The sequence below is a fragment of the Nuphar pumila genome, chromosome 2 (assembly GCF_984573655.1).
Source record: "Nuphar pumila chromosome 2, dmNupPumi1.hap1.1, whole genome shotgun sequence".
In the NCBI taxonomy this organism is placed as follows: domain Eukaryota; kingdom Viridiplantae; phylum Streptophyta; class Magnoliopsida; order Nymphaeales; family Nymphaeaceae; genus Nuphar; species Nuphar pumila.
This window is the reverse complement of record NC_143250.1, coordinates 112,668,100-112,684,681: the sequence shown is the minus strand read 5'-3', so window position 1 is coordinate 112,684,681 and position 16,582 is coordinate 112,668,100. Positions and strand designations below refer to the sequence as shown.

General features: G+C 35.5%; 1 pseudogene; it reads left to right on the top strand.

Moving 5' to 3' along the window:
- The first annotated feature begins 7,048 nt into the window (after window positions 1–7,048).
- LOC149846775 (protein NODULATION SIGNALING PATHWAY 2-like) overlaps window positions 7,049–16,582 on the top strand; it is a 32,763-nt pseudogene continuing 23,229 nt past the window's right edge.

Genomic DNA, 16,582 nt, shown 5'->3' with positions numbered 1-16,582 from the left:
TAATGGGCCGGACCGAGTTTCGGACCAGTTCTTAATGGGCCCTGGCCTAAACCCATTCCATGGCAGACTGGGTCGACTTGGCCCATCGGGCAGACCAACTCGTTGCCCACCCTTAGGTGTAGTATATAGGATTCTCTTAGGTACCTATATCAGATATGGTGAATGATTACTTGATAATGGGGCACATGCTAGGAGGGGTTGAACGTTCAACATCGTGAAACAACATGCTCTACCCAATTGAGTTATTCCATCCTATCTTTAAGTGTGGGTTTCATCACAATCCTTTAAAAGAGCAAAAGGATGGCTCTATTGCCTTTCCCTGCCATGACCATAGTCTTATATAGGCAACCATGGATGATTGGATTAATACCACCATTAATTAGAGATAGTGCCATATAAAATCTAATAACCTCCCTCCATAACCATTATTTAGGTTACATATAGCTAGGGTTGCTGGTAAATGAGCCGAACGAGCCAAACAGGGCATGTTCAAGATCGGCCCATTTACTAGTAGATTGGGCTTGTGGCTCGGCTCGTGTTCGTGTTTAGCTGAGCTAAGCTTGAGCTCAGTTCATCCCTGAATGCGATGAGCCAAACACGAGCTGGCTCGTGTAAATATGTAATAGTCGACTAATTTTTTTGGTAACTCTGATCAACTATAATACCTGTGTTATGTTTTTGGTAACTTATTTTATGATTTTTGAGTGCACGGTTGCGTTCACATCAAAAATTTGAAGAGAACGAAAGTGATTTCATCTAAATCAGAGTTTGTGCGAACTCAAAACATGCCCAACAACATGAGGGGCAAAATAATAATTTATAAGGTTTATTTTATGAGTTTTGAACACGTTACATTTGTATCGAAATTTCAAGAAGAACGTTCTTGATTTTGAATAAAATAGAGTTAAAATGAGTCTAGAGCGCTCTTGGCAAGTCTCGAGGGCATAATGGTAATTTTAGGATAGATTCATAGATATTTATGACCTGAAGATCATAGTCATCCAAGCCCTAGTTGACCATAGCTCAGCCTTTCTCCCCTCTAGCCTGGTTCAGTTCATCTCCCTAATCGGTTCAGTCCCCCTATTAACCCGGTCTAGCCCCTAGTGACCCGGTTCACCTAAGATACTTGGTTCTCTTTAGTGCCTCAATTCATCTTATCCATCAACTCCACTGATTGGTCTCTCCCTCTCTCTCCACATTGTGTTTCACATATCATTTTGGAAAAAATTCTCTCAGGTATATTTGATATTTTTTTGCCTCTTATAATTATGCTCTACGAGGTAGGTCCCTATGTCGAATGCTCGTAATTTTGGTATTAAAATATATTGTTTAACATATGTACTCGATTATGAGAAAAATATTGTTTTCACATATATTTTTACTACGTTAAATCATCGCATGCCTCGTATACAAGAAATTTATAGTCTTATGTGTTTTCGTTTGCTACATGCATAAAATAATATTATATTGTTTATACATCATTTTTCATGAAAAGGGATATTTTTGCATGCATCGCTTTCCTTAAATAATATTCAAACTCGCATGCATCGCTTTACGTGAAAAAAAAAATATTTTCACATGCATCGCTTTACTTAAATAATATTCAAAATATAATGCATTATTTTACATGAAAAAATGATATTTTTGCATGCATCATAATATTTTAATTCGCATGAATCACTTACTTAAATTTACATGCATCATTTCACATGCAAAAATGATATTCACTTACTTTGTTCACATATTCACATGCATATGATACACATTCATTACTTTAAAGTTTGCACACAATAAACAAACATAGAAACTTGTAATAATTGTTGTGGCTCAACAATAGAGCTAGGGGTTTCAACACCCTACATGCAATGAGTTATTCTGCCACAGATTATTGGTAGGCATAAAACAAAACACTTGTAGCTCAAAAGAGGCCAAGGTTCGAGGAACCTTTTTTATGCCATAAGCACACAATAGTGTGTAGGGCATATATTTGTATTGTGTTTGACTCAAATACGACCTCGGGGTAACTTGAATCCTCAAAATATAGAAAAAGGTACTAAGTGAAAAGTGAAATATGTCTAAACACACAATTAGAAATTAGGATTCTCTTTACATGCAAAGTGCTCACTAAATTGGGTCAGAGGACTAAAATTTTTGCCCTAAAATGGGTACATCGGTTGCTAAACCCCAATTTGGTTTTCAAAGGTGAGGAATATGAAATAATGCCTTTGTAATAAAGATAAACCTCGAGACCCATTTCTCTGAATGCTTTGGTTGTATGAAATGTTGTGCTCCTCTACATACCAAGGTGGATAGTAAATATTAAAATAAAGATCTTTGAATCACACATTTTTTGATAAAAATATACCCTTATAATGCAAACAATTAAGTATGCTCCTTTATGTGTTTTGGTCCTACTTTCTGTGGTATAACTCTAGTAAGAAATAAATTGTGACACATGAATATGTTTTATTATTCTGAATTACCTATCATTGATATAGACTTACCAGACTGTCAGAAGTCTAACCCTTTAATGAGATTTTGTTCAAGTATAGGGCATAGCACTCAGTGAATACAGTGGGACAGGAGCGACATCAAGTACCACCATTCTCCAGAGGATCTAGGGCCCAACTTGAGATTTTGTTTATAAAATATTGTTTTCCAAGTTTTGTGTTTTGAATATTTTGATAATGATGATGTAAATAAGATTTTGGTTTTACTCTCATAATGCTTACTGTTGATTCACTCGTGTGGCCCAAAAATTTTAAAATCCATATATGACATTAAATCATTTTCCTCTATCAATATTCAAAAAGAAAAATTTTCAAAATTTGCTATAATTTTTTGGGTTTTAAATTACAGGATGCCACAAAAAGTATTACATGTTATTTATACATAATATATATATTTATATATTATACTTGAAAATATATATAACTTTTTATAAATTACACTTAATAGTCCATATTTTATGTATATATTTTTTATTCATCCTTCTTTTTTATAAATATTTTATGCATTCTTCATTATGTACGAGCACTATCGAGTCGAGCTGAGCTGAACACCTTTTGTTTGGGCTCAACTTGTTTAAGCTAAATGAGTTGCTCGTGGCTCAACTCACCAACTATACGAACCAAACACAAACAAGTTTGTGACAAGCTGAACTAAGTCGAGTCACGAGCCCCACATACAACCCATAATAACATATAATTATATTCCATAATTTGGCTTAATGAACCTACCATTCTTGTGGCTCTTGGGGTTCCTCTTGTGAGACCCTGTAGTCATATTTGAATCTAGTACCGAGATCTAACGTCTCACACTTAGTAATATGAGGCAAACATTAGCATTATGAGGGTTTCTCATATATCAAGTAGATTATTTACTCATGTTCATTTATACTTAAGTCATATTTGACTCATGTCTTACAAAGACATCTTCTGAAGCTATCTTCATCAATGGATCAACTACTATGTCCGACGAAGGTAAATAATCAATTAAGAGTTTATCTTTCTTTAACATATTTGGCTAAATATCAACCAAATAAACTTTCACATTTTCAAGAGTTATATCATATTTTAATCATGAGATTTTTCACATATGTTATGGATTATATATCACATAATCATGTGGACTATTCTATCATACTAGAATCCATCATTACATGCATGAAACAAAAATGATCATAACTTCTTGAGAATATATTAATCAAGATTTGTGAATTTATCAAGTTGCAATGCATATATAATGTGGTCATGAGACTTATTTATATACACTATGCTTTATTCATGACATCATGAGGTATATTGTGTGCATTCTCTTTCATGCTTTATGTCAAGAAACTATCTTGCATAGCTATATGAATCATGTCAAGATTTCAATCATAACCCTTAATTTGCAATTTCATGTATACACTATCATTCACATTTACTATAACAATAATTATGTAGTCTATAGCTCTAGAGCAAACAAATACATATCACCATAGTGAATTATTTTGCATATGTATTGATTAGGTTGCCTTATAACTCATCATAATATATAGGTCTCACCTTCTTAGTTATTCATAGGGTCTTTTATGGCTCTTCTATGATAATATGACATCATTTGCCAATTATCTTGCACATAGTTTATATGCACACTAATGAGGTAGTATGGTTTTTCATCAACTCATGGATCCATGATCAATTCTGATTTGCCAAACTTAGTAAATACTCTCACTTTCAAGTTTTTTATCATGAGTTGTACTCTCACTATTCATGTGCAGTATACTTAATATCTCATGCAACATCCTTTAATTTCATCAAGTTAACTACCACCAAATAATTTTGGATTGATATTATCCAGATCCAAACAATAAAAAAAAAATGAATACAATCATATTGCATACTATGCATAAAGCTTACAAAGCATGAAAATATCCCTTCATGCATTCATATAAGCTAACCATATAGAGCACGGTTCATGATGATTTATTTATCATCATATGCAAATAAATATTCACTTGTATGTATAAATAATAATTTAGCTCCCACTTTTCTAACACACTGCAATTATTTTCTAACACAGTGTAATTAAGAAATATATGTTCATCTTAAAACATTAAAAGCAATATGCATTAGGACTAAAGCTTAAGTCTTCATATCCATATTCAATTTGAATATGCATCATATCCAAAAATAATGAGAGTTGCCTTATTCTTTCTCGTTACCATTTAGATATGGCAACCATTATAAGCACATTAATTTTTAAGGCTTTTAATATTATTAATATGATAATGGCAACCAAACCACAAGCATGTCATAATATAAGTGCAGATTCATTAACAGATTTGAAAAAACCTATATCCAAATCCATTGAATTCCTATGGGTCAATCACCAAAACTGACTTACAATGTTATCGTCAAGTCCAAACATGACTCATAAAGACTTCATGCATGTTTAGATAGTTCAAACAAAAAACCATAGGTCATATAGGATTTGACTGTAGTCCAGTGAATCTATTATATTCCAATATTTAGACCTATCAGCTAAGAGTGGACACTTGACCCATAACATAGACCATCCACAAAGCTTATCCAACAAGTTATTCTAGGATCTCATTGTGAGGTTATTAATTAAAATAACCAAATCATGACATTCATAATAAACTCAAATTCAAGCATAATGTTCATCCAAATTCATATCATGGGTCTATTACTTCTTTGAATTTATGCAATATTATGGGTTCAAACTGATTATTTATCAAGTTCATTCTCATGTTTAATCATGGGTTACTAGGATTTGACTATAGTCTAAATTTGAGTCTTAGGATCTAAATCCGAATGAATCTATACACCATACATAATTATATCCAAATATATCTAGCATCATATTATCCAAATCCTTCATAAAACTAGAACAATACTAGGTTCATACCATAAAGGCATCTAATGGGGTATACATCAAGATCTCTATAATCATCCAAACTAAATAATCTTGAAACTACATAATGCTAGTTTGGATAAACTCACACAATAATTGAATTCAAAGTATACTTTTGAGTTTTGTGTCAACAATTCTAAAGTTGGATCTCAGTATTTAGATCCAAAGTTGGGTTACTAGACCCAACCCAAAAATGCTCACAAACTCATAAGTTAGACCCAACCACATATGATAATCAATATAAGTCCAAATCATCAAGTAAATAGTTGATGACTTACCTTGATATCATGCAAGCAGTAATCCATCATACTTGTCCATGGATCCCGCATTGATAATTGTTGAAGTTTCGCTTCTGATCCCACTAGTGCAAACTTGTTTTAAACGAGTCCACTAAATCCAATCTGGTTCAACTGTATCTTTGTGCTTGATGTCTAGTTCTTGGATTCAATCTATTTGATCTATCAAACAACCAACGAAGAGTGAGGTACCATATGGATCATCCACGATCCACGTGGATCACACAAGGTTCCATGAGGTCCATCTAATACTAGTTTGATTTGGACCCAAACTGAATAGAGGCTTTATGCATACATTGACCACTCCAAATAGGTTTGATCCCAATCAATTAGTTCATCTTCAATTTTTACTCTGATCTTGAACTTTGATTGTTTTCTCAAAAATTGATCCCACTTATTAGATATGGTTTATGTAGATTTTTTTTTATTTAGACCCAATCACCATAAATATGACTAGATCTCATCCAGTCAATCTAGTGAAACCTCATAGAAGTCTTATCCAATATTCTTGATCCAACCAAAAGCTTCCTTTGATGCAGTTAATGCCCAACCAAATCCAAATATGATTATAAATCATCGAATCACTGGATCCACTTAGATCCGATCTAGTTTAACCTACTCAGATTCAACCAGATCCAATATGGTCTGATCCATTCAAATTGAACTGATCCATAGTTCTTTTCTTTTTCCTCTTCATTTTTTTTTCTTTCCTTTCCCTTTTCTTTCTTTTTTTTCCTTTTTTTCATGATTTCAACCTTAAAAGAGAAGCCTCTAGGGTTTCTCCCTTTTATGAAAAAGGGAGAAAAATGAGAGAAGAAGAAGAGAGCGGTCACAAGAGCGTGGCTCACCGACAATAAGTGAGCCCACACCCCTTTACACTGCCTCTAGCTGACTAGAGAATGAGAAGAGGAAGACTGACGATGGTCGACCTGCATTCACAGCCTCTCTCATGTACCACCGATGAGGTCTTCCCCTCTCCTGCACCACTGATGCCATCTTCTGTTGTAGTGCCTTCATCTGTGAAACCGAGAGAGAGTGAAGAGAGAAGTGGCCAAAGAGATCCTCGATGGTGAACAACAAGGCTCCCCTTTGTGTCTCTGCCTGAGCACACTAGCCTCCTCCCTTTGTTGTGCCTCCGCCTATGCACGTCGGCCTCCTCCATCTGTTGAGCCTCTGCCTGAGCATGCCAACCTCCTCCTTCTATTGTACCTATACATCTACTTGAGCACGCTGGCCTCCTCCCTCTACTGTGCCACTGCCTGAGCACGCTGACCTCCTCCGTCTGTTGTGCCTCTGCTTTTTCTATGTTGATCTTCTACAATAATCAGACGATGGGAGCACAAGGGCTTCTTCGACAAATGATTCCCCTCTCCGGCAGATGGCTCCCCCAACGGACGACGAAGGTCCATGGTAATGATAGAGGGTCACTGCACGTCTGCAAGGTCTCCTCTGCTTAAGAGTGACAAGAGAGAGAGAGGGTTGAAACCCTCTACTTCTGAGTTGAAACCCTCTACTGCTCCTTTTGCATGAGACCACAACAGAGAGAGGGAGCTGCGTACGATAGTTCTTACTCGTTGACTCTTTATCTCTTTCTCTCTCCTTTGTCTCAGTTCCTCTCTTCTTTCTATTTCTTCCCCTCTTTGTTTGTCGCTACCTCTCTGTAGGCTGACTGCGGAGTCAGTGAGAGGAAGGCCTAAAATTGATGGGTCAAATCTTCGACCGGTGGATATCCATCTATGTAAGTAGATTTGACTACCCGAAGGGTAGATCTGAGTCTACATTGGCCGAATCTGCCCCTTGATTGGCAGATTCGTGCCCTGACAGGATCTAGCCTGAGATCGATAGATCTGCACCTCGATTGGCCAGATCTATCCTTTGACCAGTAGAATATGTTTTTCAATCAATAAATCCAAGCCTTATAAGATCGAATCTTGCTGTCGGTTGGCGGATCCGAGCCCTAGCAGGTTGGATCTGAACTCTGATCGACAGATCCACTCCTTTACCATTTGAGCCGAATATACACCGGCTGGATCTAAACTCTGACCGACGGATTTGACCCTCTATCGATGGATCTGCAACCTAGTTGATCTGATTTACACCTACATCAGTCGAATCTGCCCTCCATCTGTTGATCTGAACCAACACCTGTCAGATTCACTCATTTGCCAGTTGATCCATGCTAAAACATGCTCGATTCGAACCTTAGTCAGCATATCCCAGCCTTTGTTGGCCCTCTTCTCTTCAAAAAAGGAGATTTTTTATAGCAAACCATTTGATCTCTGAGGATGTGTCCATCAAGGTATAGCATGTCAACGAAACTGAACCCAACAAAACTTATTACTCCACGAGGAATCCCTCCACTGACAGGGAGAGGACATGGATACTCATTTAAGCCAAATTGGATTAACCCGATGCTCTAATACCAATGTAAGATTCTCTTATCTCCCTATCCCCAATACGGTGAAGGGTTACCAGATAATGGGGTACATGCTAGAAGGAGGGGTTGAACATCCAACCTTGTAAAACTACACTCTACCAAGTTGAGCTATTTTAGCCCATCTCTAAGTGTGAGTTTTATCACAATTCACCAAAAGAGCTCAAGAACAACTTTGTTGTCTTTTTCCGTCATGGCCATGGTCTTATATAGGCAACCATGGAGGATTGGATTAATACCACCATTAATTAGAGACAACGCCCCATAAAACTCAATAACTCACTCCATAGCCATTCTTTAGGTTACATGAGGTTACATGCAACCCATAATAGCATTATTCTATAATTTGGCTTAAAGTACTCACCATTCTTGTGGCTCTTGGGGTTCCTCTTGTGAGACCCTATAGCCATATCCGAATCTGGTACCAAGATCCAATAAGTGAGATGTGACCTACGCTGCTAGGTAGGTGGCCTAGGTTCAAAACCCATGGGAGTCACCCCTTGCGTAAGCCAAAGCGTGGTGACTCCCTGGGGCAAGGGTTAAGCACACAGACTTTTATGTTGTTAGGATAACGATAGTAAGTACGACAGGAAAAGCCATCGCATCTAGGTCTCTGATCCTGGGATGATTTCTCTATTTAAATATAAAAAATATCTTGTTTGCTAGCCCTAGTGTTAAGCATTCAATTCTTTCTTCTGCTTTGCACATCGCTTATAACACCCTCTTCTTATTCTAGCAACTATGGATCCAGTTTGATTCACCTAAATTAATTTGCTTATAACATTAACTGCACCATATCAAGGGTCTTTTTGTCTACCTTGAATAGGGGTGCAACAATTTATTGTCTGATCAGGTTTTGAGTCTAAAAATTAGATCCAACTTGAATTGTATGAATAAGTTCAAGTTTGGTTTCTTGGGTGTACTATTGATCTTGAACCCATTAGTTTATCATGTTTGGGTATGTATCTGGTTGAATATAAATGGGTTGGGTAGGTACTGTGCTCAACCTTTAATACATCGAGATGGATCTGGTTTGGATGTGCATTTGGCTGGGTTCATAATGGTTTTGCCTAAAATTGGTTCAAGTGTAAATGTGTTGGGGTAAAAACCAATGTTGAATAAAGATATTAAGAAGGTTTTTGTTAGCGAGTTTCATAAAATCGAGAATTGTATTCAATAGATGAGATCAAGGCCACATGTTCAACCAAATTCAAACCCGATTACTCAATTTTGGTAAACAAAGTAGCATCTGATTATTAATTGGATTTGCAACTTTGCATCTGAATCCAAAAGACAATTCAACCTGATTACATATAAAACACATTCGACTATTTGATCTGGATATGGTGTTTCTTGAAAATGCTTTATAATTTACCAAAATCCTCCCCATGTCCAAAATTCTGATTCTCCAATTTTTTAGAACTTTTTTTACCTTTTGCGAAACTCCGCTTGACATTCACACACACATATATATATGCACACCTCATCTGAGGTTTGTATGCAAACCTTTTGACGATCACATAAATATGTTGTGAACCTCTTGAAGTTGACACAAATATGTTGTGAACCTCCGAATATATTTGCATGGATCACTTAACATTCGCGCAAATATGTTGCAAACCTTCGAATATGATTAAAATCATCAATGAAATTAACAACATAAATGTGAGAAGGTTCACAATATATTTATGCAAACGTTAGGAGGTTCACCATATATATATATAATGCGTTGATTTTGCCCCTCAAAATCATAGTTTTTAGTATTTTTTTCTCATATTTAACACCATACATGTGATCTATAGGTTTTGTTTAGTGAGAACTGGCTTTGGGATCACCGGAATCTGACCTATATACAAGTTTTTTCAGTGATAAAAAATCACTGACTATAAAGAAATCAATTTTTCTTGGCTCATAAAAGTATATTTTTTCATCGAAAAGATATGATCCAAGAGTCGATTCCTACTAAATTGAGCATGCTAAACACACCTAACAATTCAGATATATCATAAAACACTTCAAACTATGAGGCAGAACGAGAAAAGTGGGCCAAATATGTTCAATTTTCTCTCTCTCTCTCTCTCTCTCTCTCTCTCTCTATATATATATATATATATATATATATATATATATATATATATATATATATATATATATATATACACACACACACGGAAGGGCATAACGTCGAACACCCTTCTGTCGAACAAGAATTAGATGCGTGACCAAGTGTTTAAAAAAAATGTCATTAATTTAGTGGCGGTATTTGACCTCTTCATCCTCATAAAATATATACAGATTTCCTCATCCTTCAATTTCAGGATGAGGTATTACAATTTGAAGCTCAATGAAAGATTAATTTTTAATAATTTTGGTAGATAATCAATTATAATTATTGAAATATTATGTTAAGTTATATACATTTTTTTGTAGATAAGCAATGGCATTGAAAAGTAGAAGGGATAGGTCTTGGATCCCATAAGTATGAAAGCCATGGATTTGACAGAAGAATGGGCTGTTGAAGGAGTGTTAACCGAGGAAGATGTCACTTGGCTTGAGTTGGTTGATGGTGGGGATGAGGTTGAAGTTCAACCTTATATTAGTAAATGCATGAATTTGTCATGCAACTTAGTATAATATGTTATATAATGTACAATGATTATTGATTGGTTTTCCTTATCTTCTATATCACATAAAACTGCAATAAAAACAATGTTTATTTTGTAGAATTGTGTGTTGATGATGACCTTCAATGATCATGAAGACCCATCTAATGTTTATGTGCCAAGCTCTGATGATGTTCAAGACAATGATAATACGCAGTGGAATGTAGGGGTGAATCTAGACAAAATGTGGTTTGACATGAATGAAACATGATCCTACTACAACATATATATGATTATTGAATTTGTACTAAAAACTTTTAAGTTATGTAGTATGTTAGTGTATCTTTTGCATCGCATGGATGGATGAAAAAGTGTAATACATATTTTATTTGTAAACTTTTAATTATGTTGAACTTTGTGATGCTTAGTTTGTAGTTTGTTTGAAGTGAAGAATGGGTGATGCTTGACATAATTTGAACATTATTGTCAACTTGTAACATCAGTACTTTGTGGTTGATTTTTGTGAGACATTTTTTAGCATGTGGTGTGTCTTTTAGACTTGTTATTGTGATGTGCTCTAAACATGTTATTGTGTTTTGCTGCTCCTGAACTTTGTTTATTTTATGTAACTATCATGACTTTATATTATTATGTGAACTTATGCTATTATTTATTTTACATGTTATAAATTGTTTGTTTTTGTATTTTTGGGTTATATTATTTTTTTTATTTTTTCATATTTTTTTGAGTTTTAATATTTTTATTGTTTTTCTTGATTTTTTTATTAAAAAATATTTTTAAATAAACCGATATCAATCGAGACAGGTCCGATATGATACGGCCCGATACAGCACTCTATCAGAGCACACCCACCCGGGTTGCTCCAATAGTAGCCTGCTTGGAGAGAAGGTGCTGACCTCTTCGTCCCAAGTTCGACAGGTGCCTTTAAAGGCTGGGCTTCATAAGAACTTGGGTGTTGGTGACTCCACCTAAGGTTTACCTCGTAGGGTAAATCTGTTCTTGGTGAGGGTTCCTCATTAAAAAAAAAGTAAGTCTATCAGAGCCATACCAAGCATGATTAAGGCCTAAAAGCCAGGTGGTTCAAGTCCATCAGTTAAGTCTAAACCATCTTCAGAAACTACCATTCTCGAGAAAATCTTGGATTAGGAAAATCTCAATATAAATTAAATTTTATATTTTTGGAAAAAAACCACTGGAAAATATTGGATATTTATAAAATATATATAAGCTTACAGAAAATATAAAAATATAAAAATTTTGTTTTCATCGTGTTAATTAGGAGTGGCAAAATCTGACCCGACCCGCCAACCCGCTTCTTAGCCGGGTTAGGGTTTGGCTTAAACGGGTCGACCCGCCTAACCCGTTTATTAAACGGGTAGTGTTCGTGTTAGGGGTGTGCCAACCCGACAACCCGTTTGGCCCGTTTAATAAACGGGTTAGGTGGGCGGGTCAACCCGTTTACACGAACCCGTCAACCCGCAACCCGTTTATATATATATATATATATATATATATATATATATATATATATATATATATATATATATATATAAACTTATCTAACCCTAACTCCTAACTTTACACTTTAGTCACCCACCTAACTCCTTCCTACCCAGCCGCAGCCGAGAGCCCGAGACCTCTCCTCTTCAGTGGTGGTGTGCAAAATTGGTCGCCGTGTCGTGTAATCATGTCGTGTCGACCTGACCCATTTATTAAACGGGTTAATCGTGTCGTGTCAGGTTACCTATTTAATAAACGGGTCGTGTTCGTGTTGAGGTATTCTGACCTGCCAACCTTCTGACGTGATATTTCAAGAACATCACGTTATTTTGACAAATTTATCGAGCTCATAATAATTTCAAAATATCTCCCGATACCAATCCCAAGAGGGGTCCAGCTTTTTCTTTGACAATAATAGAGGTCACATGGAAACTTGAAAGCATAGGGAGTGAATAGAAAGAAAGCTTTATAAAGCAACTTGATAAAAAGAAAATGAAGGCCATCGATGTCACTTGTATCTCTACTTCAGCATCACCATTTGAGGAGTCGACAAACAAAAGCTTAGGTACTAATATAAAGATTAGCCACTTGCTTGACTTGACTTTGGTGATACTTGGCCTATGATGGGATGGGTTAAACCTTTTTTTGTTTTGAAAAATTAATTTTAGCAGAAGCAATAATAAACGTGAGCTGCTTTGCTTAATAACTTAGAACATATATATATATATATATATATATATATATATATATATATATATATATATATATATATATATGAGAGAGAGAGAGAGAGATGGGTAGGTGTGAAATTGATACGTGCCAAATGATAAGTTTTAAATGGGTTTTTCTGCCCTTTCAGTTTTTTTTTTTGCAGTTCCAACCCCATAAATGTGTTGGGCATGGTCGATTTATGAGGAATCCACACCTAGATTATGTGTTTTCCATGAAAAAATGATATTTAGAGCATAAAAAATTTATAAAGATTTTGGACCGCCAATTTTTCAAACCTTATAAAAACCTAACACTTCAAGAGCTGATCCCCATAGAATCAAGTACATAGATCACATCTGGGTCATAATTTAAAAATAAAACAAAAAATCTTGAAAAACTCATTTAACACCTATCATTTCACAGTTATATATATATATATATATATATATATATATAGAGAGAGAGAGAGAGAGAGAATTTGGTAGTTGTTAACCACCAGCTAACTGAGCTTTTGAATGTTCTTTTTTCATATTTTTCTTAAATCTGACCATATATATGTGTTTTACATGCTTGATTTTATAGGAATAGACTCTTGAATAATTCTACTTTGATACATAGATTAGGTTTTTATAGGGTTTAAAAACTGATAGTTTAAGATTTTTATAAATATTTAAGACTTAAAAATCATGTTTTTTTTAGAAAAAAACATGATTCAAGTATTATTGTTCTCTAGTAAATTGATCATGCCGAACTCATCAAATTTAAAGAAAACATGAAAAAAAAACTCTTCCACAACCCAGTTACCTAGAAAAGTGGTTTTCAGCTGCCACCTTTTCTCCCTTTATATATATAGACATTGGTACAGTCGGTGCTAATCCCATTTGGTGTTAAACCGCGTGCTAAATAGGTTTTTTGGGCTTTTTTTATTTCATTTTTAAATTCTGACCCTACAAATGTGATCTATGTACTTGATTTTATAGGGATTAGCTCTTGATGCCTTTTATTCCAATACATGGGTGGGTTTTTATAAAGTTTGAAAAATCAACGGTCCAAAATTTTTGTAATTTTTTGAGGCTCCAAACATCATTTTTTTCATGGAAAACACATGATCTTAATGTAGATTCTTAGTAAATCTACCATGCCCAATACATTTATAGAGCCATAACAGCATAAAAAGCACCGGAGAAGCTGAAAAACTCATTTAGAACGAAATGGGTTTAGCACGGACCCATATATATATATATATATATATGAGTATTGCGTTGGTGCTCCCCACTTTCTTGTTTTGCCCTCTCAAAATCATATTTTTTTTTGTTTTTTTCCTCACATCTAACACCATAGATGTGATCTGTAGGTTTTGTATAGTGGGAACCAACTTTTGGATCACCGGAATCTGACATGTATACAGATTCCGGTGATCCAAAATTAAAGGTACTAGTTTTTCCCAGCTCATAAAAACATATTTTTTTATCAAAAAAATATGGTCCAAGAGTCTATTCCCACTAAATAGAGCATGCTAACACATCTAATGGTTCAAATCTATCATAAAACACTTCAAAACCATGGGGCAGATGGAGAAATAAAGCCTACATCAAGCCTTATTGCAACTACATGGGGGTTGGATTTACGAGTCCTATTTCTCAATTTCTATCTATCTACTATCTTGAGCTAAAACTTCAATTACTTCCTTCTAAGTCTTCAATGATATTATTTTTCTTCTTAACTCTTTCTACTTGTACCATATCAACCTTTCTTGCATAACCCATCAGAGATCTTGGTGCAACATTTCAAAACTTTCAGCACATATGTCAGTCTTAAAAAAATCATATTTTTTGTTAAAAGAAAGATCCAAGCTTTGAATTGTAGCAAATGGACCGTGGTAAACAAATCAAGGAACTCATTGGCTAAGAAAGTGTCAAAATATTTAATTAATATGTAGTTTATATTTTTGATGGCTTGTATATTTTCATGGACATATACTTAAATTCAGCTAGTATATACATGCAAAAGCACCTATACCCACAGGCCACGGCCCGCCTAATAAAAAGTAACCATGGTTTATTTTAAATTGTTAGTTTTTCAGTTGATCAGACGTCTAAGATATTGAATATATACATTACTGAGTCGAAAACATGTATCGGATCATGTGATTGTGACATTCATATAAAAAGTATGAACTATGTATATTACTTACTGAAAAACATATTAAATCATCAGATTGTGGCATGCATGTAAGTCTACGATATTCTAAGTTCAACGACTCACTAAGTACCAAAATTTCATGACTTGAACAATTATATTTTAACATAGAACATATCACAGAATATCATTCTTATCAAAATAAAAGATACTGAGTACCACCATGATTTCTAGTTAGTGGATATAGCCATATAGGTGCACCCGGGCAACCTTCTATTCAATTATCAAATGACATATGACAGAATCAACTTTAAAATGAATTTGAAAGAAGAATTTATGACTTTACTCTTTGATAAACTAAAGAAGAGTTTTCTTTAAAAAAAATTGATAAAACTAAAGCAGAGGTAATTTAATTACAAAAATGATATGTGCAGAAGGGTTCATTCATCTAGTAGGGAATGTCTTTTCTTTTTTTCTAAAAGAAATGAATGATATATATTAATATGAATTAAAGCTAATACAAGTATAGATACACAGCAAGTGATGAGATATCACTAAGAAAACAGAGAAGTCAGTAAACCGTAAACCGAATCAGAGTACAGTTAAGAGAAGAAACCAGCCCAACGTAAAACAGTTGCATCATAAGCAGATGAGACAGGATGACATTCTGGATGCCAAGAAGCCAAAGGATTGCTTCACGAGTGGATCCATGAAGGCAGCTCCAACACACGGAAGATGAAGATGAATAAATCAGCTTCATTGACAGCGGATGCTGCAGCCAGAAGTGGCCAAGGGGACGGGCATACAGATTCTCAATACATGGTATCTCTCTCCAATCTCAGATGACCTGCTTGGCAGAAATAGCATTGACAGAAGCACGACCATCCAGCAAGAGTGAGCCAGCAGAAGAAATGAAACGAATTCTGCATTTCTATGGAAGGCAGCCGGGAGTGGCAGGCGCTGTGCTTGTAGTGAGATCAGCAAGCAATGGAGAGGATAGCACCCAACAGCAGGCATGGGAACCATGCTCATCTTCAACCGAACCATTGTATCACACTCATCGACTCACACACCCAAAGACCCCCCCATTACACAACCCACACACACGCCTCACCCCCACCCACAAGGACAGGTTCCAAAATGCACACACAGCAGACCCAGTAGACACGCACACAGGCACACCAGAACGCACTACATGCAGCCCTTGCTATAGAACTGAGAAAAAACCTCGATCAAGGGAAAACAGCTCTTCGAAACCCGACCCAGTCAATGGGGAGGCTGGGCCATTTTAGCCTAATTCTTGCACCAATCTCCCAACGCAGATGATAAAGGATGCCTTCTAAATCGGTAGCTTTTCTGCCAAAGAAGATACACTTATTCCGCTCTTACTGTATCTCGCACCAAGCAGTCAAAACCCATGAGCGTCAAAGGAACAACCAACAAGCACCCCTTGCCTC